Raw genomic sequence first — 23,640 nt, 5'->3', positions numbered from 1 at the left:
CAAGGCCAACATTTGTCACCATCTGCTTTTAAGTTGAAAGTTGCAAGTCAGACTTGAAGATTATGGCAGATTTCCTTCCATAAAGGACATCAGTGATGGCAGATGGGTTTGTACAATATTGATGGCTTCAGGATATAAGGAGAAAGTGAGGACTGCAGATGCTGGAGATCAGAGTTGAGAGTGTGTTGCTGGAAAAACACAGCAGGTCAGACAGTATCCGAACAGCAGGAGAGTCGACGGTGTGGCATAAGCCCTTCATCAGGAATCTCTTCATTATTTCTGATGAAGGTCTTTTGCATGAAATGTCTGAAATGTCAATTCTCCTGCTCCTCGGATGCTGCCTGACCTACTGTACTTTTCCAGCAACACACACTCGCCTCTTTCAGGAGAAAAGCTTTATATTCCAGATTTCATTTTTAAAAATTGAGCTTTAAAAACACAAGCTGCCACAGTGTGATTTCAGCACATACCTCGTGGATTACCAGCACAGTGATAACAGAACTATGGCATCACTTTCCCAATGACAACAAAGCTTTTAATTATATGATGAAGAATTTAAGCAAAAAACAACATTCTAATTCTTATTCTCAATATCCTGTGTCTCCACATTAACATTTTCTGTATTTTACCATCATTGCATAGGTAGCAATTTATCGTTGTACAAATGAACAAATTAATTGAACCAATGAGCCAATGAATATGTAGATCATATATAGAGAAACATAATAACCAATTAATCCATCAAAACAATAAATTGTTGCAATCTATGTAATAAACTGTTACTTTCTAGTTAATATCCATACAGAGTGTTGCTGTCTTTTTCCTGTCTTTCAAATTGTGAGGGCTAATTGATACAGCCCAATTCTCTTAAGGTTTCAAATAATTCATCTCAGCCAGTTATCTCTTAACAGATTGGTGAGCTTTGCCTCACAATAAAGGTTTTGCTGATAAATCTGCTGTATAAAATCTCCCAATGCAGTTACAGAGATTGAATGAAAATGAACTACCAGACAATAGTACATGAAATATGATCAAAGATTGCTGCATCATCACAATGTAGTCACTGTCAACATTTAATTATATTGCCTACTGTTCCACTCTTCCCCAGGCAATGGTTTGGAGAAATAATATAATCAACAACTTCATTCAGTCGTGTGTAGAAACACACAAACATATGAAATAGGAGCAGCACAAGGCCATTCATCCCCTCAAACCTACTCTGGCATTCAATAAGATCATGGTTGATCCATTTGTGCTTTGAAATCTGCATTCCCATTAACCACAATAACCTTTGACTCATTGCCTAACAAGAATCTATCTATCTCTGCCTTAAGAATATTCAATGACTTTGCTTCCCTCACCTCCTGAGGCAAGGATTTTGCACAACTCTGAGAGAAAGGACTTCTCCTCATCTTTGTCCTAAAAGTGTAGGATCTAATATTAAAACAGTGCCCATTAGTTCTGGACTCACACACAAGAGGAAAGATTCTTTCCATGTCCACTTTGGTAAGAACATTATACACTTCAATCAAGTCACCCCTTACACATCTAGACTCCAGTGGAAACAAGCCCAGCTGGGCCAACCTATCCTCAAAGGACAACCTATTCATTTCAGATATCAGTCTGGTAAAGATCCTCTGAACGGCCTCCAAATCATTTACATCCTTCAATAAATACGGAAATCCAAAATTGCAATGAGTTTCCAAGATTTGGTCTCACCAATGTTCTGTACAAATGAGGCATAACATCCTTATTTTTACGTTCAATCCTCTAGGAGCTTTAGTATCAGAAAGTGCAATTATTTTTTTCACAAATAACTGTTTTACTGTCAACTACTGTTCGAGTTCTACAAACTTAATACATGTGCTTCACTTCAAACAGTTTGATTAGGGTTGGATTTAATGATTGTAACTCTCCTGCAAATGGATTTTGTCTCCAAATATTTCGCAGTGGGGACAACCGTGTGTGTTATAAGCAAGCATTTAGCTCAGGGCCTTAAAATTGCTACTTTATCTGTCTTTTCCTTTTCTTATTGTTTTCTGGATGATTTGAGATTTATTGATATGGTAATAGGAAACAGTGGCCAAGAATTTGATGTTTTTAGCAATTCAGCAGAATGGTTGGCTGAATGTCATGCTGTTATACAGCGTTCAGTGCATGATAACTGGAAATGGTCCTTCCCAGTATTCTAAGCACAGTTCTTTTGTTACTTGTGTGCATTTCACAAGAGTTATGCATAAAAATTCATGGTAAATTTTACAATGGCTGCTTGTCAGATGAAAATGTTACTAATATCTATTAAAATGAAGATAAAATCTAGCAACAACAATTTTTATTCATATAGAATCTCTAACATAGTAAACTTGTCCCAAGCTGCTTCACAAAAGTGTTATCAAATGTAACACCTGAGGAGGTATTAGGCTTTATGACCAAACGTTCAATTAAAATGGTGGGTTTTACAAAGTGCCCTTAAGGTGGCAAGAAAGCTTTAAGAAGGGAAAATAAGAGTTTGGGGCCTTGCTAGTCAATGCCAAAGTGGTACAACTAAAACCAGAGATACGCAAGACATGAAAATTTGAGGAACCAGACATATGGCATATGTTGGATTTTAACCAAAGGATGCAAAACTTAGATTAGATTCCCCACAGTATAGGAACAGGCCCTTTGGCCCAACAGGTCCATACCGATCCTCCACCCAGACCCATTCCCCTATCCTACACTTATCCCTGACTAATGCCCCTAATACTCTGGGCAATTTAGGATGGCCAATTCACCTGACCTGTACAAATTTGGATTGTGGGAGAAAACCAGAGCATCCAGAGGGATCCCAAACAGTCATGGGGAGAATAAGCAAACTCCACACAGATGGTCACCTGAGACAGGGATCAAACCCAGGTCGCTAGGGCTGTGAGGCAGCAGTGCTAACCATTGAGCCACCCATTTACAATTACCAGATCCAGCTAGTGTACATCACTGAGAGCAGTGTTGATTAATGAAAGACACATTAAGATATTGGTGTGAAAAAGACAATATATATTAGGGTATGGACAGACAGGTTTGCAGAGCTGTCATTTATGCTGGATAGAAGTAGCATAGTACAATCTAGAGGTGATAAAGGCATGGACAGAAAATCTTCAGTTTTTTATTTAACAGAATGCCAACAAAACGTTGTTTTTTCGAGTTGAAACCTCCATTTCTTTCTTAAAGCAGGTATGACAACAAAAACCGAAGGTCGGTTCTGATTCTAATTTCAGAAACTCTCCAGTTCAGTGCGTAGAAATCTGCTTTCTCCAGATCGTCCTTTTTGGCGATAGTGTCTGGTGTAACAGCATCCTTTCTGAAGGCAAAAGATAATAAGTTGAACAATATCTATCTTCCAACAAGTCAACCCTGGCCCAGTACATATGAGCCGTACGGTTCTGGCTTCTGTAATTTCAGCAGAAAGACCATATCTCCAAATGATATCAGTGCAATGTTTTAACTGGAGAGAGATATATTTGGGTACAAGCAAGTGTCAAACTCCAAAAAGGTATCACCAGCTCAGAAACCCAACATGACACAACCAGTTTTAAGTTTGAATGGGATACAATTGCAGATGAACAGCAAACGGTTTGGGGTGCTGTCAGATAAATCATATCAGTATGGAAATCAGAAGTTAGCCGGCAATTTAACCCATCTTGCTGGACTTAACAGAAAGCTCACAGGTTTCCCAAGCTATGTCAAACTGGCCAGGATGAGCAAAGTGATAGAACAAACGACAGTCACTGGACAGTGAAACTGATAGGCTAGAAAGGCTATGAACAGTGAAACTGTATAACTGCTGTCCTGACTGAAATAATTCGACAGAGGTCAGTAACCTGTCACCAAGTCACCCTTTATTTTCACGTGGAGAGTCCTTGACATTGATCCAGCTCCCTCAGAGCCAGCTCTCAGAGTGAACATGATGTCAGACACTCCTGTTCTTTCTTTTACTTTTTCTTTTTTTTCTTTTTCTTTTCCTTCTTGATGCAGCTCCCTCAAGAGCCAGCTCTCAGAGTCAACAGGATGTTTAACATCCAGTTCTTTCTTTTTCTTTTTTTTTACCCCCACACAACCGCCTAACTGTGGTAGTGTTTATTTTTCCCCAGCACCCATGTTGTGTGGGTGCAGCTGTGAGACACAGTGAAAGACACAAGGTTTCCACCACTAGGAAGAAGAGAAACACCCAGGTGGCCAGTGACAAGCAGTGTCCTTCATATCAAAGGGCAATATTGTGTGATCAAACAGTGAAGGGGAGGGTAGGGATTAAATCAAAACACTCCTGTTCTTATCTGTCAGCCAGGGCTCCCTGATGGGACCATATTAACAGCCCCAATCAGGGAACTCATATTCTATGAGGTCAACCAGGTTAAACTCATTACAATCACTGTACTGTCTAGTGGACAAGCTATATTCACAACATTCATTCGGAGGGCCTGGTTTCACTGTGTTACGGCAAATTTCTAATTTTTTGCCATTTATTACACCCACCTTTGAAATAAAAATGCGAATTGTCAGAGAACACAACAGGTGTTGCAGCATCTCAGGATATTAAAACAAAGTTAACATTTTGAGTGTGAAATGACTCCTCTTCATAGCTTATATCTAACTCTAAACTTTAGCTCTGTTTCTTTCTCCCCAGATGCTACTAAGCCTGCTGAGTTTCCCTAGCACTTTTGGTTTTTATTTCAGATCTCCAGAATCCACAGAATGTTGCTTTTGCTTTATCTCCCTTTGACATTAGCCATCTTGATCGCAACTTCCCTGCTGTCAGCTTTGCAGTATGGGAGCATTGTATAGGAAACTGATGCAAAGTAATGGGAGTAGACACACCAGCACCAGATGCTTGCTTTGTAGCTATACAGTGCTCCACAAAAATAGGGGATAGACAAACAGCTCCAGAGTGAAGGAGGCAGCTCCCTCAGCTGAGTGTATTCAGTAACCTGGACATGACAGAGCAACAGTGCCTGAGAAAGCTCACACATTCATTGCAAATCATTGCTGGCATCTGCTTTCTCCTGAAACAAGTCCCTGTTCCAAGAAGATCATGGATTGTCAAAGGTCTCCATAGCCCTGAGTTTATTTTGTCTCTGACTCCTCCGGATATCCGTTCATGACAACTACAGGATCTTTGAATCTGCTGATGACAAATTTGAATTTGCTGATCTCCCAAGTTCCTGTTGCCTTGTTACCCATGGATGAGACCAGTCAGGACAGAAGGCTGTTGCCTTTGCTGATGTGCCTCGGTTCCCACAGTTGCAAGGAATCACTGACTACATGCCCATGGTCCTCAGATCAGTCGGAAATCTTCATCAGTTGCAAGAAATCCCTTTTCCCTCAATATACAGCTCATTTTGTGACCAAAATACCCTGGAATCTGAATCATTCTGCAGCAGTCACAACTCTTTGCACCTTCAAACTGTTTGAAGAGTGCTCCACTGAAGGAAAGGGCTACCTTCTGAGCGTCTGGCTAATAACTCTTGCCACAGCAGAGGAGAAGAGCAACAGGAGACACATCTCGAGAAGGAAAACCCAGTACAACTATTGAATGAATCATATTTGTCTGACTTATCTGACACACCACAAAGTGCAGATCCAATATGGCCAATTCATTCGTTTCCAAGTACCTCTGTTGTTTCATTACTGTATTTACCTCTGGATCACCTCAAGAACAAGCCATTGGGTTGTCTATGGCTCAGGTGTCTTGAGAACACTCTTCAGTGTGCTCAAAGGGGATTTGAAATGGCTGTGGTCTACCAGTCTTGCACAGTATCACACCACAAAAAGGTCCGCAATTATAGGAAAGGGAAGGTGATAGGCCTCTCCCAAAAATGAGGGGCTGGAGTTTACATCAGATCCCTACAATGCAGAAAGAGGCCATTCTGCCCATCAAATCCACCCTGAACCTCCAAAGAGCACCCCACCCAAACTCCTTGCTTATCTCCGAAACCCTGCATGAACCTTCCTAACCTACACATGCCTGGACACTACAGGGCAACTTAGCATGACCAATCCACCTAACCTGCACATTTTAATTGTGGGAGCAAACCGGGGGAAACCCATGCAGACATGAGGAGAACATGCAAACTCCACTCAGACAGTCAAATGGGCTGGAATTGAATCACAGTCCCCAGCACTGTGAGGCAGCAGGGCTAACCACTGAGCCACCGTGCCACCGCCATAGCGACTGAAAAGTCCAAGGGTAACTCCACCAACCAAAATCCACCTGAGCACACTGATATTATATTGGGAGCAGCCTGAATTAAGTCAGAATGGGACTTTTCTGCCCTCATCCCGGATACAGTCCTGCCCTATGGAGTTGCTGGTCAATCAGCCTGTCAAGTAGCTCTGTGTTTGCAAAAATGTCAAAAATTGGATAGTGGATACTGCTGGGACTACATGCAAGCACAGAAGAAGAAGTGTAATGGACAAGAGTCTGGGGACATTGGACCGAGCTGCCTGGTAGGTCCAATCAGAGGGCTGGGAGGGCAGACAGACTGTTTTCTAGAGGCTGGGAACATGCTTAAAGACAATATACAATGTTATGGAGAGGGTGAATGGTGCCTTCATTAGGCACAAGAGAACTCTCATAAGAATCTCTTTGTGACTGATAGCAGTTCACGCTGTGAGATCTGCTGGGCTGTCCTCTATGGCCTCAGTCAATATACTAAGGGAGACAGTTCGGGTTTGGGTGGGAGGGCAGTAGGTAGGTTACCGTTCTATATTACAAGCCCCACCCACCTTCAAATACCACAGCAGGAGGTGAGGTGAAAAAATTCAGACCAAAGAGAAGGAAGAGGGGCAAGAGACAGACGTGACCAATAGGACTGGAGCTGTTGGTCTGGCTGGCAATGGAATATCTCGCACAGACATGGGTCAGCAAATCTGAGCAACACAAAATCATAACAGTGTAACCGTAAGCCTCACTCCTACAAAAAACAACAATCTAAGTATCATATCCTTTCAACTTGCAACCTCACAACACTATTCCCCTGCAAGGTACTGTCCAGGTGGAATTTATGAGGTGATAAAGCAGAGGCTGTAGAATGGGCGATTCAAATAAAGTGCTCATTTATTGAAGTATACATGAACAGAACACGAAGAGTATTGCTCAAAACAGCTAGGGTAGTTCCCTAGTGCTGCCATTCAGTCTTTCTCAGCCACTATCCTTTATTCAAATGTGAGGCATCCTCTGTGCTTTCAGCTGAGCCAGAAGCAGGCTGCTTATTCCCTGGACCTGCCTCCTGAAATATTCATGGCTGATGTTCCTGTGTGTATTGGAGTGTGGACTCCAGCCAGAGACTGGCCCATCTTCACCTGTGCAGGGTAATGTCAGTCGTCAAGGTAGGAGACAGCCTGTATGGGGCAAGAGATGGAGGCAACAGGTGAGAGTTGAAAGTACCTCAAGGAGAATTCTCCACTTGCTATGTGTCCTTTTTCCATTTTCTCTATCATCCCTTCCTTGTTGGCCATGAACTGGAGAGCAGACACTGAATCACCAAAGTGAAGCTTTCCTTATAAGGGGGTGGCACAGTGGCTCAGTGGTTAGCACTACTGCCTCACAGCACCAGGGTCCCAGCTTCGATTCCAGCCTTGGGTGACTGTCTGTGTGGAGTTTGCACATTCTCCCTGTGTCTGCGTGGGTTTCCTCCGAGTGCTCCGGCTTCCTCCTACAGTCCAAAGATGTGCAAGTCAGGTGAATTGGCCATGCTAAATTGCCCATAGTGTTAGGTGCATTAGTCAGAGGGGAAATGGGTCTGGGTCGGTTACTCTTCGGAGGGTCGGTGTGGACTGGTTGGGCCAAAGGGCCTGTCTCCGTACTGTAGAGAATCTAATCTAATCTAATTTGTCAAGTGGCAGACTAACAATGCAGGTTATTGCTCAGGCCCAGCATGCACCTGGTCACTTGCCACATCTGATGGACCATGCAGGTGACAACTCTTTCCATGTTGTGAGCAATAGTTTAATTGCCTTAGACAACATGGTACTATCACATCGACTTGTTGGGCCAAATAGCTTGTTTCCACACTCTAGAAATTCTATAATTTACAAAACCCCAGAATCCCCTCACCAATAACCCCTCAGTAGCCAAGCGACCATGGGCCCAAATATTGAACCACAGCCCCAGACAGAAAATTGGCTGAGCTAAATTAAATAGCAGCCAGCAGCTATTGGCCATAGAGAACTGTGGAAGCCAAGGTCAAAGAGGGCACAGAACTTCAGGAGGAACCATTTGCAATCAGCCAGCAGGTTCAGTGTGGGAGGAGTATTGATCAGACCTTAAGGCACCTTGACTTCCAGCCAGTGTCTAAGGAAGTGGATAGCAACATTGAAGGTTGTTGGTGCAATTCCATTGGATGCTTTGAACTCATGATGCCATTGGCCAAAAGCCACAGAACATTCAAGGAGGTCCAGGACGAGGGGGAATAAAAATACCCACCTGGAAACTCCCTCCCCAGCGAAGACATGGCAGCAAACAATGCAACAACCAAGAACTGCCAGAAGGTTCACCCTGACCAATGAGACCAACCTATATCAGAGAGGAAGGAGATTCCAATGGCCAGGCTCAAACAAGTGGATCATTGCGGATAATATCCTTTCTCAGATGGATAGAACTAGATAAAGGGTAATTATTGTGGGAATTTGAAAAATGCTCACATGGTGTTTTTAATAAGGACTATTTTGTTAATTAAATCGGGTTAAACCGCAAACAGAATCGTGACTCTTTGCGGGCCTCACCAACAAGGGTACTTAGGTAAAATATTTTCAATACGGAAACTGGTCCAAGTGCCTAAAGCAGGAACAACACCTCCACTGTGGCTCTATCAGCCTTGAAGGAACTATAGAAGTTAAGTATATGGTTTGGCACTAACATAGAGAAAGGGTTCAAATCCAGCACAGTGTACGCTATGGCATTTCAGTAAGTGATAACATCAATTCAACAGGAGTGAGTATAATGTGTTACATTGGTGGGTGCTATCTAATCCTATCACAGGTTTCGGAATGGGACTATTTGGTGCCGCCCTTTTGGCGCCAATCATTTGGCCCCGCGGTTTCGGCACTAAACTGTTTTGGCGCTCATTACTTTGGTGCTGAGCTGTTTTGGCGCCAATTCAGCATACAAAATAAAGTCTTGTTTGGTTAAAGAAGAGAGGATGACAAACGACCCGATGTAATTATCACAACTAGCAAGCCCTGACCCCCCGGGTTTAGAGGTGACTCCAAACCTCTGTCAATATCAACTGTTTGTGGCATTCTGACAATCTCTAGGTCCATAGCAGCAAATTTGATGACTTTAGCTGAAGGTCAGCCCCTGATTTTTTTTCTTCTCACTGGACTTTTAGAGCTCTCTTCCACAATTGGACAAGCCAGAGGTTATGACTGTGAAAAGAGCAGTTGGTGGAAAAGAGCAACAATTTCTACAGAGGATGACTGTGAAGAACTTATATAATATGTCAATAGGATGAGGGTGAGTATGAGTGTTCACTGTTCAGATGGAGCTTGGAGGAGATATCTGGTCAATATTGAATGAATGGAGCTACATAGTGTGTTGCTGGGAAGATGCTGTGCAGGGGGAATGCTGGGGAAGTCGCCAATCAATAGTTGGTATTCCAGTCATTATTTCTGACCCAATGAGATTATTAAACCTTTTCCAACATAGAATCCATGCCCTTGCGCCATTCTCCTCCTCACAGTCTGCTTTACTTTTCAGCACCCCTGTTCAATTCAGTTCAATTTCCTACAGAAAATAAAGGAGGAAATAAAGCCTCCCATTGGGGTCACACTGCATCCGACTTAATCCATGAAGAAGAGTCAGAGAACCAGGAGACAATGTTCCCATTATTCTTCCTATCCCTTCATTTCCACAAGGTGTCACATTAAATGTTTGCCTGCAGTTATTCTGTCCTCTGCCAGATTGTCTTTAAGTTGATATCACCATCAGACCCACATCCAGTGATAAGTTAGTAAAGTGGAAGCAATATGTTGGCAGTGCCTTGACTGAGGTAAAGAATTGTAAAACCTACTGTTAAAACAAACAAAGGCTCCCGTTATGCTGCTGACTCTCACCTCTTCCATCCCCACCCTGCAGCAGCCCACGGTACCCACCCACTGCCAGCTGGCCAGTTTAATTAAAATTCCACTTGCGGTTTGTCAGATAGAGTTTAGGAGCTATATTTCTCCACTGAGGGCAGCACAGAGGTCAGCACTGCTACCTCACAGCAACAGGGCCTGGGTCTGATTCCAGCCTCGGGTGACTGACTGTGTAGAGTTTACACATTCTCCCCGTCTCTGTGTGGGTTTCCTCCTACAGTCAAAAGGTGTGCAAGTTAGGTAGATTAGCCACGGGAAATGCAAGGTTAAAGGGATAGGATGGAGGAGTGTGTCTGCATAGAATGCATTTCTGAGGGTCAGTATGGATTTGTTGGGCTGAATGGCCTGCCTCCTCACTGTTGGGATTCTATGACCTTTTGAGGATGGAGGAACCCTCAAGCATGATGGGGATGTTGGATGTCCCTTATCAGTGCAGACATCTGCTATTTCCATATTAAACTGATAATCTTCCACTGAGTTTAGAAAGTCCACTTGGAACCACAAGCAGAGACAAGCACTTACATGCAATTGAACACACTGCACCCATCTCCAGATTACCACAGCTGATTCATTATTGTCACTAATGATAACCTGAAGATTTTAACATGACCTATTGAAAAAACCTTTCTATCAATCACAAACAAACAAGATGTTGCCAATGCACACTATTACTGAAAAGGAGAAACCCTGCAACAACATGGGAACACCATTTGCTCCAAAGTCACTTCCAAGTCATGCACCATCCTAACATGAGCATGTACTACCATTCTTTCACCATTGTTGGATCAAACCGAGGAATTCCCAGGCACGGATCATAGAAATATACAGACTGTCCCGTTGGAGTCAAAGCACAGAGCTCAACACACCTTTTCAGAGTAACTACAGTTCAGCAATAAGTAGGATCTTATTCCCACTGCCCACTACTGAATAAAAAACAAATCTATTTCAAAATGCTTCACAAGTAGCCTGCTAAAATGCAATGGTGGCTGCAGTGATTGGAACAAGGTCAAGTTAGAACAATGTAAGTCAGATGGACCTCAGAATATGAGTTCCCTGACTGGGGCAGTTAATCTGGTCCAATCAGGGAGCCTTGGCTGACATATGTAAACGGAGTGTCAGGGGTTCTGTGCACTTTCGGAGTTGGCTCTGAGCTAGCTGGGTCAGTGTCATGTACTGTGCATATGTAAATAAAAGGTGTCTTGGTGATGGGATACTGGCCTTTGTGGAGTTATTTTCGTGGTCAATGATGTGTAAAAGAAAAATTAGGAAAAGGAGCCAATATGCAAGGTATTCACATCAAAGAAAAATCTGTTGGTGTAGACAGAACAAAGGCTGGTCCAAGATTTTCCACCATATGAATTCATTTTATGAAATACATACTTTACACACAATGGCTCCCTTTATGTTAATTGCACTATGTTGTTGTAACATCATTTGCGTCAAATCATACCAGCTTTAAACCACCTGATGAAGGAGTACCACTCTGAAAGCTAGTGCTCCCAAATAAACCTGTTGGACTATTATCTGGTGTTGTGTAATTTTTAGCTTTAAACCATTCACCTGTGCAGCCAAAGCCCAAGAATGGAAATGAAGTTCACTTTAAAACAATTTTTTCAGTTGCACACCATGTTTCAGCTATGAGCAAAAATCATCAAAACATTTAAACTGACCATTTTTCTCAAAAATATAATTCATTAGGTGCAATGCGAAGACTGAAATCAACTAGTTATTGTATACCCAGAAATAATTCATAGTGTAGTGGTGAATATCCTGTAGAAGGAGAATGATGAGGTAGTGAGCAAAACTAACAGGACATGGTACTCACATGGGCTCTTTATATAAAATTCTAGACATCAAGCAAGCTAGAGCTACAAATAACTTCAGATCCACTTTGAAATCATCACTGATCTTTATCAAATTATACAGTTTCTGAAAGTGGTTTCTGTGCGGTTTGTAGACAAACAGCAGTGCATTTTCCATTTCCTGAAAAATAAATACCATGTAAAGTGTTACAATGCATGTTCACATGACTGCTGTGATCAAAATAAACATTTGTGTCTTTGCATTCTACTGTTTATACTACAATATATTTTCTCACTCCTTTGTGGCCATCTCATTTGCAGGTGGTGTTCTGTGTTGCGGAAAGACAGGCCGTTTACCCTCTTGTGTAAAACTATTTGACAAGTGATTTGCTAAAAGTGCAGGAAAGATGTCCGGGGTTTAATGGTGTCATTAACCATTTACTTTTTACCTGGAATTGCTGGACACTGCACATGAAAATCCTTACCAACATCAGAAATAGTGAGACCAAAACTCTCAACTGACCTAGCTGAAGTTGGTTAACTGGGTATAGGCAGGTATTGAACAAAAGGCAGTAGTGTTCAGAGTATAAAACCTGCCTTGAATAACTAAATGGGAATACCTTCATAAAATGCCAATAGCATAGGTTTTATGACACAGCTTATTGATGTAAAACAAGCTTTGAAAATAAAATAGACATATGAAAGCAATATTTACTTCAGATGTAACAGTATTACAGCTGAATAAAGGCACTGACAGAGGCATGAGGGAGGTGCTGGGTAAAATTAACTGGGAGAGGAGCCAAGCAGGAAAGACAATGGAACGGCACTCGTAGGAGTTTCTGGGAGTAATTCAGGAGACACAGCAGAGATTCATCCCGAGGCAAAAGCAGCATGGTACAGGGAGGATGCGGCAACTATGGCTGACTAGGGAAGTCAGGGATAGCATTAAAGCAAAAGAGAAAGCATATAATGTGGCAAAGGGAAACCAGAGGGGGAAGCTTCCCAATACCAACTGAGGGCAACAAAAAAAAAGGAGGGTGAAGATTAAACATGAGGGTAAGTTCGTCAGTAATATAAAGGAAGACTGTAAGAGTTTCTTTAGGTAGGGTAACAGTAAATATTGGACCACTGGAAAATGACACTGGAGAGATAGTAGTGAGGAACAAGTAAATGGTTGAGGAAAAGAATAATTACTTCCTATCAGTCTTCCCAGTGGAAGACATGAGTAATATCCCAAAAGATTCAAGAGAGTGAGGGGGCAGAGCTGAGCATAGTGGCCATTACCAAGGAGAAGCTGCTGAAAAAACTGAATAGCCTGAAGGTGGATAAATCACCTGGACCAGATGGACAACACCCCAGAGTTCTAAGGGAGATAGCTAAAGAGATAGTGGTGGTGTTAGTTGTGATGTTTCAGGAATCGCTAGAATCAGGAAGGATCCCAGAGGACCAGAAAATTGTCAACATGACACCCCTGTTTAAAAAGGGAGTGAGGCAAAAGATGGAAAATTACAGACCGATTAGCCTAACCTCTGTCGTGGGTAAGGTCCTGGAATCCGTTGTGAAGGATGTGATTTCTGAATACATGCAAGTCTACCGTACAATAGGGCAAAGTCAGTATGGTTTCATCAAGGGGATGTCAAGCCCAACAAATCTGCTAGAATTCTTTGAGGAAGTAATGAAGAGGTTAGACCAAGGAGACTTAATAGATGTTATCTGTCTGGCCTTCACAAGGCCTTTGACAAGATGCTGCACAGAAGGCAACTAAATAAGACAAGGGACCATGGTGTTAGAGGCAAGGTGCTTGCATGGACAGAAGCTTGGCTGTCTGGCAGAAAGCAGAGAGTGGGGATAAAAGGGTCCTTCTCAGGATAGCAGCAGTGACAAGTGGTGTTCCACAAGGCTCAGTATTGTAACGTTCTAGATAAAGGAACTGAGGGCATTCTGGCTAAGTTTGCAGATGATACAAAGATAGGTAGAGGGACAAGTAGCATTGAGGAGGTGAGGAGGCTGCTGAAGGATTTGGACAGGTTAGGAGAGTGGGCAAAGAAGTACAATATGGAGTGCAACGTGGGAAAGTGTGATGTCATGCACTTTGTTAGGGACAATAAGATATGGACTATTTTCTAAATAGGAAGAAAATTCAGAAGGTTGAAATGCAAAGAGACTTGGGAGTTCTAGTCCAGGATTCTATCAAGGTAAATTTACAGGTTGAGTTAGTAGTTAGGGAGGCAAATGCAATTATGGGGTTTTTCTTTGAGAAGACTTGAATATAAAAGCTGGGATGTACTTCTGAGATTCTATAAGGCTCTAGTCAGACCACATTTGGAGTATTCTGTGCAGTTTTGGGCCCCATGACTCAGGAAGGATGTATTGGCCTTGGAGCGTTTTCAGAGGAGGTTCACGAGAATGGTCCCAGGAATGAAACACTTAACATACGAGGAGCGTTTGAAGACTCTGGGTCTATACTTGATGGTGTTTAGACAGATGAAGCATGATCTAATTGAAGCATACAGAACACTGAATGGCCTGGACAGAGTGGATGTTGGGAAGATATTTCCATTGGTAGGAGAGACTAGGACCTGAGGGCACAGCTTTAGAGAAAAGGGAAGGCCTTCTAGAATGGAAATATGGAGAAACATCTTCCTTCAGAAAGTGGTGGATCTATGGAATTCATTACCACAGAAGGCTGTGGAGGCCAGATCATTTAAGACTGAGATAGATAGGTTCTTGATTGTCAAGGGGATCAAGGGTTACAGGGAGAAAGAGCGAGAACGAGGTCGAGAAACTTATCAGCCATGGTTGATTGGTGGAGCAGACTCGATAGGCTGAATGGCCTAATTTCTGTTTTATGATCTTATGATCTTATGGTCTTATGCTTTATGTCTAGTATTATGAATTCTAAACTAAACTGAAACAACAAGTAGAATTTTTCTTTTTGGCGTCACACAACAAGGCTGTCCTATCTCTACATCACTCAGCTCCAATCAGCAACGTGCATTCACACACAGCATCATTGGACAAGCCACAGCTCTATGTTTCTAATGGTTGCTGTGCTGAAGATTTGTGATATTTTATCTTCACTATTTGTAAACTAAGGTTCTAACGCATGTAAGCTTTAAGTTTGATTTGCATTTCTACATTCTGTTAGTTAAGGAGTGAATTCTGAGTTCCATTTTTGTGGTTTGTTTATATGGTATAGGAGTGTCTGGAATTGTGATTACATGCATTTACATAAGGCCCTCTAAAAAATCTACCTTTCAGCTACTAGTTCAGTGCTTTAAAACAACAAGGCTAGAAGAGAGAGAGAAAAAAAGGCTGTTTCCTGGAAGAAAGGGGTCCTATGACATAGGGAGATAGAGACGGAAACTGTTTCATTTTAGGAAGAAAGAACCATCCAGAAGCTTAGGCAGTGTACAAGTTTCTGTTAAAAAAAAGCTGAGGGACTGTTGGCTTATCAGTCTCCAAGACATTGGATTAAAGAGAAATACTCAATGGTTTCATGTCAGTAAGAGAAAGCTCCAGAGACAGAAGGCTGTGGAAAAAGTGTTTAAGGAATCCTCATTGTTATTGAGGGTGTTAGGTTGAAATTTTATTTTGTATCTTTGTGATAAGATCATTTTTACTGGTTTTTATACACAGCAAAGTAATTTGCCAGCGCATTTAATGGGTCAATAGACCTCTTCCCATGCTTTTATATCTCAATGACTCCATGTAAAAACATGAATTTGTGTTTTTCTTCTTTTTGTCTTTTGTTAAATAGCATTGGCAGATTTCCATGAATATATTCAGCGACCAGCCACCATGTTAATCCGATTGCTAAAGTAAACCTTATGGTCTTTGCTGTCAGGTTTCACCCTGGGATCTGACTTGTATAGTACTCTCGTTAGCTGGGATCTTAATATTATTTATTTTTAGAGGGCATTATTGTGCCAGCATTGTGTTTTTACTCACACAACAAACTCCTCCAAAAGTTCTGCTTAAACATTACCTTTCATGATGGTCTTTGGGGAACATCTGTGCTGTAATGTTAAACAAGCGAGGAGGTGTTTTTGACATATTAGTCTCACTTACATTTGATATAACTAATAGAGGGACTTCAGTTATCTGTGACACAATTACTGTACTCAGCAAAATGTCAGGCAGAATAAAATGTAACTCCAGATCACATCAAAATGATGGGCAAAGAGGTGCAGGTTCTTTAGCCTAACTGAAGACTACACCATTATTGTGGATGAAGAGGGATTTAGGGGTGAGAACCTTCTCTACAACTGTATCAGTTACATTCTCCAGTAGGAGTGTTGATGATGCCATTAATGTGAACCTTGTAAAATACTGACAACTGCTAGACTCATGTTAGTCCCCAAATCAGAGTTACTTCAGATTGGAATCTACTTATAGTGGCCATTTAATCTATTTCCCACCGCACTCTAATGTAGGCCATTTGAGCCAATAATGCAAAATAATCTATGCCCAGTGGTTTGGACACATTTAACTGAGTTAACAAATGCCTGTAACTTGTCCAGTAAATCATCATTTTATACAGATGTCAAGTATTCTGCTGTAACAGATGTTACTGGGTTGTATTTTTAATATAATTAACCTTTCCTTCTCCATTTTCATTCATGCTCAAAACTGGATCGGGATCGAATTGGAAATGAGGGCAGATGACTCACAAGCTTTCTGAAATAAGTGAAGAGATATTCACTCTCTAGAGCGTATCTGAGCACCCTTCTCATTCGGAAAGGGAGCTCCTCTGTGATGCAGAGCCTTGCTAGGTACTAGATAGGATTACAATAACTAAGACTGTCACTGTCACAGGGCTGTTCAATTTGCTTGTGGATTAAAATACGAAATATCTTTTGTGTCACATGTTGTTGCGATTATGAGCTGATAACATTGCAGTGAGGGAAACAGGCCTAAGTGAACAGAGTAAGCAAGTATGTCTCCCTAAACAATCAGATTACCCACTCATTGGATTGACTGAGCCAGGAGTGGAGACTGAGGGAATTCTCAAGTGATAAGTTCCAAAACTGCCTGGCCCTAGAGCAAATTACATAAGCTTTTAACTGGAGATGTCAGGCTCAATTCAAGTCAGGTCTGTTTAAAAACACTTTTCATTTAGCTAGAGGTCCAGAGTAGTTGTACAGAAAGGTTATCACTACTTTTTAATATAAGCTGTTGAATATTCAAACAAAGCTGCAAAAATACTAATAAGAACAAAGAACAAAGAAAAGCACAGGAACAGGCTCTTCGGCCCTCCAAGCCTGCAACGATCCCGGATATCTATTTAAACCTGTTGTCTATTTTCCAAGGATCTGTATCCCTCTGCTCCCTGCCTATTCACGCATCTGAATAGATACATCTTAAGTGACACTATCATGCCAGTCTCTACCACCTCCACTGGCAACACGTTCCAGCCGCTCTGCATAAAGAACTTTCCACGCATATTTCCCTTGAACTCGTGACCCTGTTAATTGAGTTCCCCACTCTGGGAAAAAAGCTTCTTGCTATCCACCCTGTCTATACCTGTCATGATTATGTAGACCTCAATCAGGTGCCCCCTCAACCTCTGTCTTTCTTATGAAAATAATGCTAATCAACTCAACTCCTGTTCATTGCTAGCACCCTCTATACCAGGCAACATGCTGCCAAACCTCCTCTGCACCCTCTCCAAAGCTTCCACATCCTTCTGGTAACATGGCGACCAGAACTGTATGCAAGACCTGTAACATGACCTGCCAACTCTTGTACTCAATACCCCATACGATGAAGGAAAGCATGCCATATGCCTTCTTGACCACGTTATCAACCTGCATTGTCACCTTCAGGGCACAATGGACGTGAACACTCAGATCTCTCTGTACATCAACTTTCCATTTATCGTATAGTTCGCTCTGAATTGGACCTTCTGAAATTTGCATTTGCCCAGACTGATCTCCCTCTGCCGTTTCTTTGCCCAACTCTCCAATCTATCTTTGTTCTGCTCCACTCTCTGACAGTTCCATTCACTATCTGCTACTCCATCAGTCTTAGTGTCATCTGCAAACTTGCTAATCAGACTGCCTATACCTTCCTCCAAAACATTTATGTATATCACAAACTACAGTGGTCCCAGCACAGATCCCTGTGTACACCACTGATCACAATTCTTCATTTTGAGAAACCCCCTTCCACTACTACTCTCTGTCTCCTGTTGCCTAGCCAGTTCTCTATCCATCTAGCTCGTACACCCTGGACCCCTTGCAACTTCACTTTCTTCATTAGCCTACCATGGGGAACCTTATTAAATGCCTTACTGAAGTCCATGTATATGACATCTACAACCTTTCCCTCATCAATCAACTTTGTCACTTCCTCAAAGAATTCTATTAAATTGGTAAGACATGACCTTCCCTGCACAAAACCATGCTGCTTATCACTGATAAGCCCATTTTCTTCCAAATGTAAATAGACCCTATCCCTCAGTATCTTCTCTAGCAGCTTACCTACCACTGACATCAGGCTCACCAGTCTATAATTACCGGGATTATCCTTGCTACTCTTCTTAAACAAGGGAACAACATCAGCAATTCTCCAATTCTCCAGGACCTCACCCATGTTGAAGGATGCTGCAAAGATATCTGTTAAGGCCCAGCTACTTCCTCTCTCGCTTCCCTCAGTAACCTGGGATAGATCCAATCCGGAACTGGGGACCTGTCCTCCTTAATGCCTTTTAGAATCCCCAACACTTCCTGCCTCCTCATGCTGACTTGACCTAGAATAATCAAACATGTCAAACCTCAACATCCATCAACTTGCTTGCGTAAATGACAACAGTTTTCAACAGTGTCAATGCTGCTAAGGAGACTGTCAGAGACAAAATAGATTTTGCCCATAATCTATGTTTCCTATCCAGTGTGATGTTTCTTTAGGGTGGGGGTTGGTCATTGCCACTCTGAATGGCAATTATTGGGAAATCCACTTTGTTTTTTTTCTCTTATGGATCTTTTACATGAATCATGCAGAGGGTGGTGCATGTATGGAATGAACTGCCCACAGGAAATGGTAGAGGTTGGCACAATTACATTTAAGAGGCATCTGGATGGGTATACGAATAGAAAGTGTTTAGAGGGATATGGGCCGGGTGCTGGCAAATGATACTCGACTAATTTAGGATATCTGGTCGGCATGGAAGAGGTTGGACAGAAGAATCTGTTTCCATGCTGTACCTTTCTATGACTTTAAGTCCTAGAAACTTTAAGTCAGTCTGACTACTGATAGCCATGAAAGTCTGGAAAAGCAAACTCTCGGCTTCTAATCAAGAATGTAATACAATTAGAATGGGTCTTGTGTAGGTACAGTATTAGTTTGATACCACACAAATGCCTTTGAGTGTCTCAGTGATTCTCAAAGTGATATCTGTAAAATAATAATTCACCTCCTGACATCCAAACCTGTCCACCATCTACAAGGCTCAAGTCAAGAGGGCAATGGAATATCCTCACATGTCTAGATGAGTAAAGCTCCAACAATGTTCCAGAAGCTTGTCACCATCCAGGCCAAAGCAGTCCATTTGACTGGCATTACATGCACATACATCCCCACCTAATGCACAGTGTGTACCATTTACAAAATTTACAAAATGCTGGCACTGCCAGGATTGTTCATATTCATGAATAAATAGAAAAACATTTTTCAAACTAGTGAGAGACCATAGACAGCCGAGTGAAAGAATCATTTGCTTACACTGAGTGAGCAATTGTTTGAAGAGTGAACTTGAAAAGATAAGATTGTGGAGATTGCCATATGTACTGCTGACTATCTTGAGATCAGTCCAATAGCATTGTTACATTTTGCTACACTAGTCTAGGTTATCATGGAGTAAGCCTACTACCCACAGCCACGAAAATCAATCCAGCTCATTGTCAATGGACAGACAGACTCAAGGTCTTGTGGCTCTCTGCCCCTTTTCATCATCCACTGATGAATGAATCCACTGATGATAAGTTGCTCTGTTAGATTTGGTGATAGAAGAATAGTTGTAAAGAAAGCACCACAGAAATGCAAAGGAACTGTGCTACGAGTGGAAAGATGTCATTGCTGTCTGTGATGGTTTGAAATCGCCAAATAATCGCAGAATGGTGCTTAAATTGGCAGTTTCGAATGTGCAAATCTACCATAATATGCATGTAAAATTTGATAAGCGGTTTGCTCACAAACTGAACATTGATGCCAGGGGAATGTAATTGATGTGCTCATTTGTTCTCAATTCATGCCGAACAGTCACACATTCAATCAAGACATTGATTTAGCGATAGAGTGTCCGGAGGGAGAATACAAAACTCTGTCTTGAGCCAGGTCTTTGCTGAGTTTACCAGCTGGATTAGAAGTACCACCCATGGAATAGCTGTGATAAAACATGTTGAGATTCACATTTTCGGTATGAATGATTAAGTGAACTCTCCACACAAAACAAGCTAAAAATTCCGTGCCTGATATTTGCTTTTTGTATGCTGGGAGTGTACATATGTCCCTGACGTGCTGTGTTATTTGCACATTTCCTTTTCTCTGTGTAATAAATGGGAAAATCAGAGCAGGTTTTAAATTTTAAATGTGGCTGGTGTTAGTTCTGAATCCTTTGATGATTGCTTATTTAGTGACCACATGCAGTAAATCTAGGCAGTTCTAAAGTTCATATGGTATTAAATCAGCACTGCCTCTTGTTCAAATGAATGAAAAGAACCTTTACATGTTTGCTTTACATTATTGTGAGAAGGGAAAAAGGTTGTCAGCCAATGAGTGATAAATTGACACAGAGGTAAGGTCTGAAGGAAAAGGAAATGCAATGGCATTATACTTCTTTACATTCCCCGAACTGAGATGTCAACAAATTTTATGACAAAGATAGCATATTGCAATTTAAGAATTATCTTTCTTGTCTGTCTGTCCAAAGGTACAATAACTGCGAGGGAGTCTATATACAGTTCTCTCCAGTATTTTCAGACTCTTGCTGTTGCTAACATACATTCATTCCTCTTCATAATCTTCTAGAGACAAGATGCTTCCTCATTAATACCCTTATGCCAGCCTTTATTATCAAATCTTACTTTACTATCCTCTTGCCACAGCACAAGTGGAAGGCATCATGGAATCAGACCCTGCCCAGTCTGGTCCAAAGTTGCAAGCAGGATTAGAACAGTGTCCATGGTCTGGAAGAACGCCCAGCAGTGTTGCAAAGAAGTCAATGATCTCCTCCACTCTGTGAATGTGAGTGCCACCAGTGTCTCTCTGCTGCTTCATGGTTATTCTATTTCTGCTGTTGCAGCCTCCTCCCACCAAGGCCCATGGTTGTCCCTCTCACTATTGCACACAACCTCTTCCATCACTCACTTTCACTCATTCCAAAGCCCCAGATGATGACTGCATATCCTCTGTGTTAACGCTGCCCTTGACTCATTGTGCTGGGACCCCCTACATGAAAGATGTTTCCCTTGACTTGATGAACAACTGTACCCCTTAGACTTTGAGACAGGGCCACTTGATTGATGTAGCTGCAATCTGTTTGGCAGGTACATGGCTGACCCCTGGTGGGGGTGTAAGATTGATATAACATGGTACTGTCCAACAACCTGTTCACCCCCTTGACTGATCACTGCTCTGTTTCTGTACTAAAAGGCAAGTCAAGACAGAAGTACTGTGAGGCTGCAAGGTGTAGCTCAGGGGGTAAAATACTGAAATGCAAGGAAAAGCAGGGATGCTGTGAGCATCCAAGTAGGTGTAAAGTGAGTGAGAACTGGGAGAGCAAATGAACAGCCTTGAGATGCAGCCTGATCCAGTTCTTGAGCTGGGTGTTGGTGTCTGTGCCTGTGTTCAAAGTCTCCTTGCTGCAACATTCCAGTGAAAGGTGCCAGAGCAGTGCGGAAACAGATCAGAGGTATGCCATGAAGATGTGGTAAGGCTAGTACATGTCAGATGCCATTGTATGTGCCGTATGCTCTCACTTCCCATGGATCATGGCCGGAAATGTTGGTGACTGGTGTCTAAGATAGAGGCGTGGAGGGGCAAGTAGTGAGTTGGAGTCTGCTCTGACTTTCACATCAGGAGTTCTCAGCATCTAGTTTCTCTCTGCCAGGTGGGATGCTGGGAACCTGCATACTAATGAGGTGGGATTAGGCAGGAATGAGTGATAATCTCTCTTCACAGACTTTTCACTGCCCACTCGTAAGAACCTCAACTCAACGTCTGGGACTTGAGAAAATGTGACTCTGTTGATGGTGAGAAAGGTCACAAATGACTTCTCCCACAATTATCCCAAACCTCTTGCCATTGCTGACATCATTCAGGGCCTAGGCAGATTCCACCATACTTACATTCTCCCTCTCTCCTTAAGAACATAAGAATGTAAGAGCTCGGAACAGGAGTAGGCCATCTGGCCCTTCAAGCCTGCTCTGCCATTCAATAAGATCATGGCTGATCTTTTTGTGGCCTCAGCTCCACTCAATTCACTCTCACCATATCCCTTAATTGCTTTATTGTTCAAAAAACATCTATCTTTAAAAACATTTACTGAAGTAGTGCCAACTACTTCACTGGGCCCCTCTAATCTTGAGGCTATGCCCTCATGTCCTAGCTACAGCTGCCAGTGGAAACATCCTCTCTACTTCTATCTTATCTACTCACTTCATAATTTTATATGTTTCTCTAAACTCGTCCCTCATTCTTCTGAATTCCAATGAATATAATCTCAATCCACTCAGTCTCTCCTCATATGCCAACCTTACTCACAGCCCTAGTTATACATTCACCAAGACAATGGTGCCAGTCTCCTTTAAGTAGAGCCTACCCCAGCCAAGCAGCTGTCTCTTTCCTGAATACTGGTGCCTGGCCACCATGAACTTAATCCTTTCCCACACTACTCTGTGAACCACACACTTAACTCTCTAATCTGCATAACCCTTTGCCAATTGGCACACACAGTTCAGGTAATCATTGGGCAACAATTCAGTGATAATTGATCGTCTTTTAGGTTTTTAAGAAACTGAAATATTTATAGAAAGGGATTGCACAAAACCTCAAGATACTTGTTTTATTCTATGCTAATATGGAGATAAATTTCACTTGGCCAGGGTAAAATCTCCTACCTTTATATCAATTTGTCCATCTCTATCCTTATCTTGCTTAACAAAGGCTGTTTTGTACAACAAAGTTAAATTTTCATCACAACAGCAATGGGCACTTAAATACTGAGTTGGTGACATGCCTGAAATACAAAGCAGAAAATATTCCAGCTTTATTTAAAGTGATGTGCTACAGCAAGTGGGATTTAAATGCTATTTTATGACTTTTTTTGGTCTTACCTTCCTCCTCATTTAAATTGTCACTATGAATAAACTCTATTTATAAGAGAGAGGAGGAAAGATTTTTCATACTAAAATTATAGCTCATTTTCCAGAGAGATGTTTTAGTGTTGTGTTGTGCCCAAGAGCATTAAACAGGAGAAAAATGGTTGCATCATAGACCCATTCTGTCTAGTTTCCACACGGACTCCTCTTTGGCTTTCAGAGTGCTATGTCTCTTTGGCTTTGAAACCAATTTTCCTAGTACTTTTCTTATAGATGCTGAATGATATTCGTTAATCAGGTTTTTGCTGGTCACCAGTCAGGAAGGTTTTCAGCGGATGTTGGATTTAACTGTGTCAAGGAGATCTTAGTAATCCCACTGCCGCGTTTTTAGGTGCTTGAAAATGGAG

The sequence above is a fragment of the Chiloscyllium punctatum genome, chromosome 19, assembly GCF_047496795.1.
Source record: "Chiloscyllium punctatum isolate Juve2018m chromosome 19, sChiPun1.3, whole genome shotgun sequence".
Lineage (NCBI taxonomy): Eukaryota > Metazoa > Chordata > Chondrichthyes > Orectolobiformes > Hemiscylliidae > Chiloscyllium > Chiloscyllium punctatum.
The sequence above is the reverse complement of the archived record's forward strand: the minus strand, read 5'-3'. Positions refer to the sequence as shown.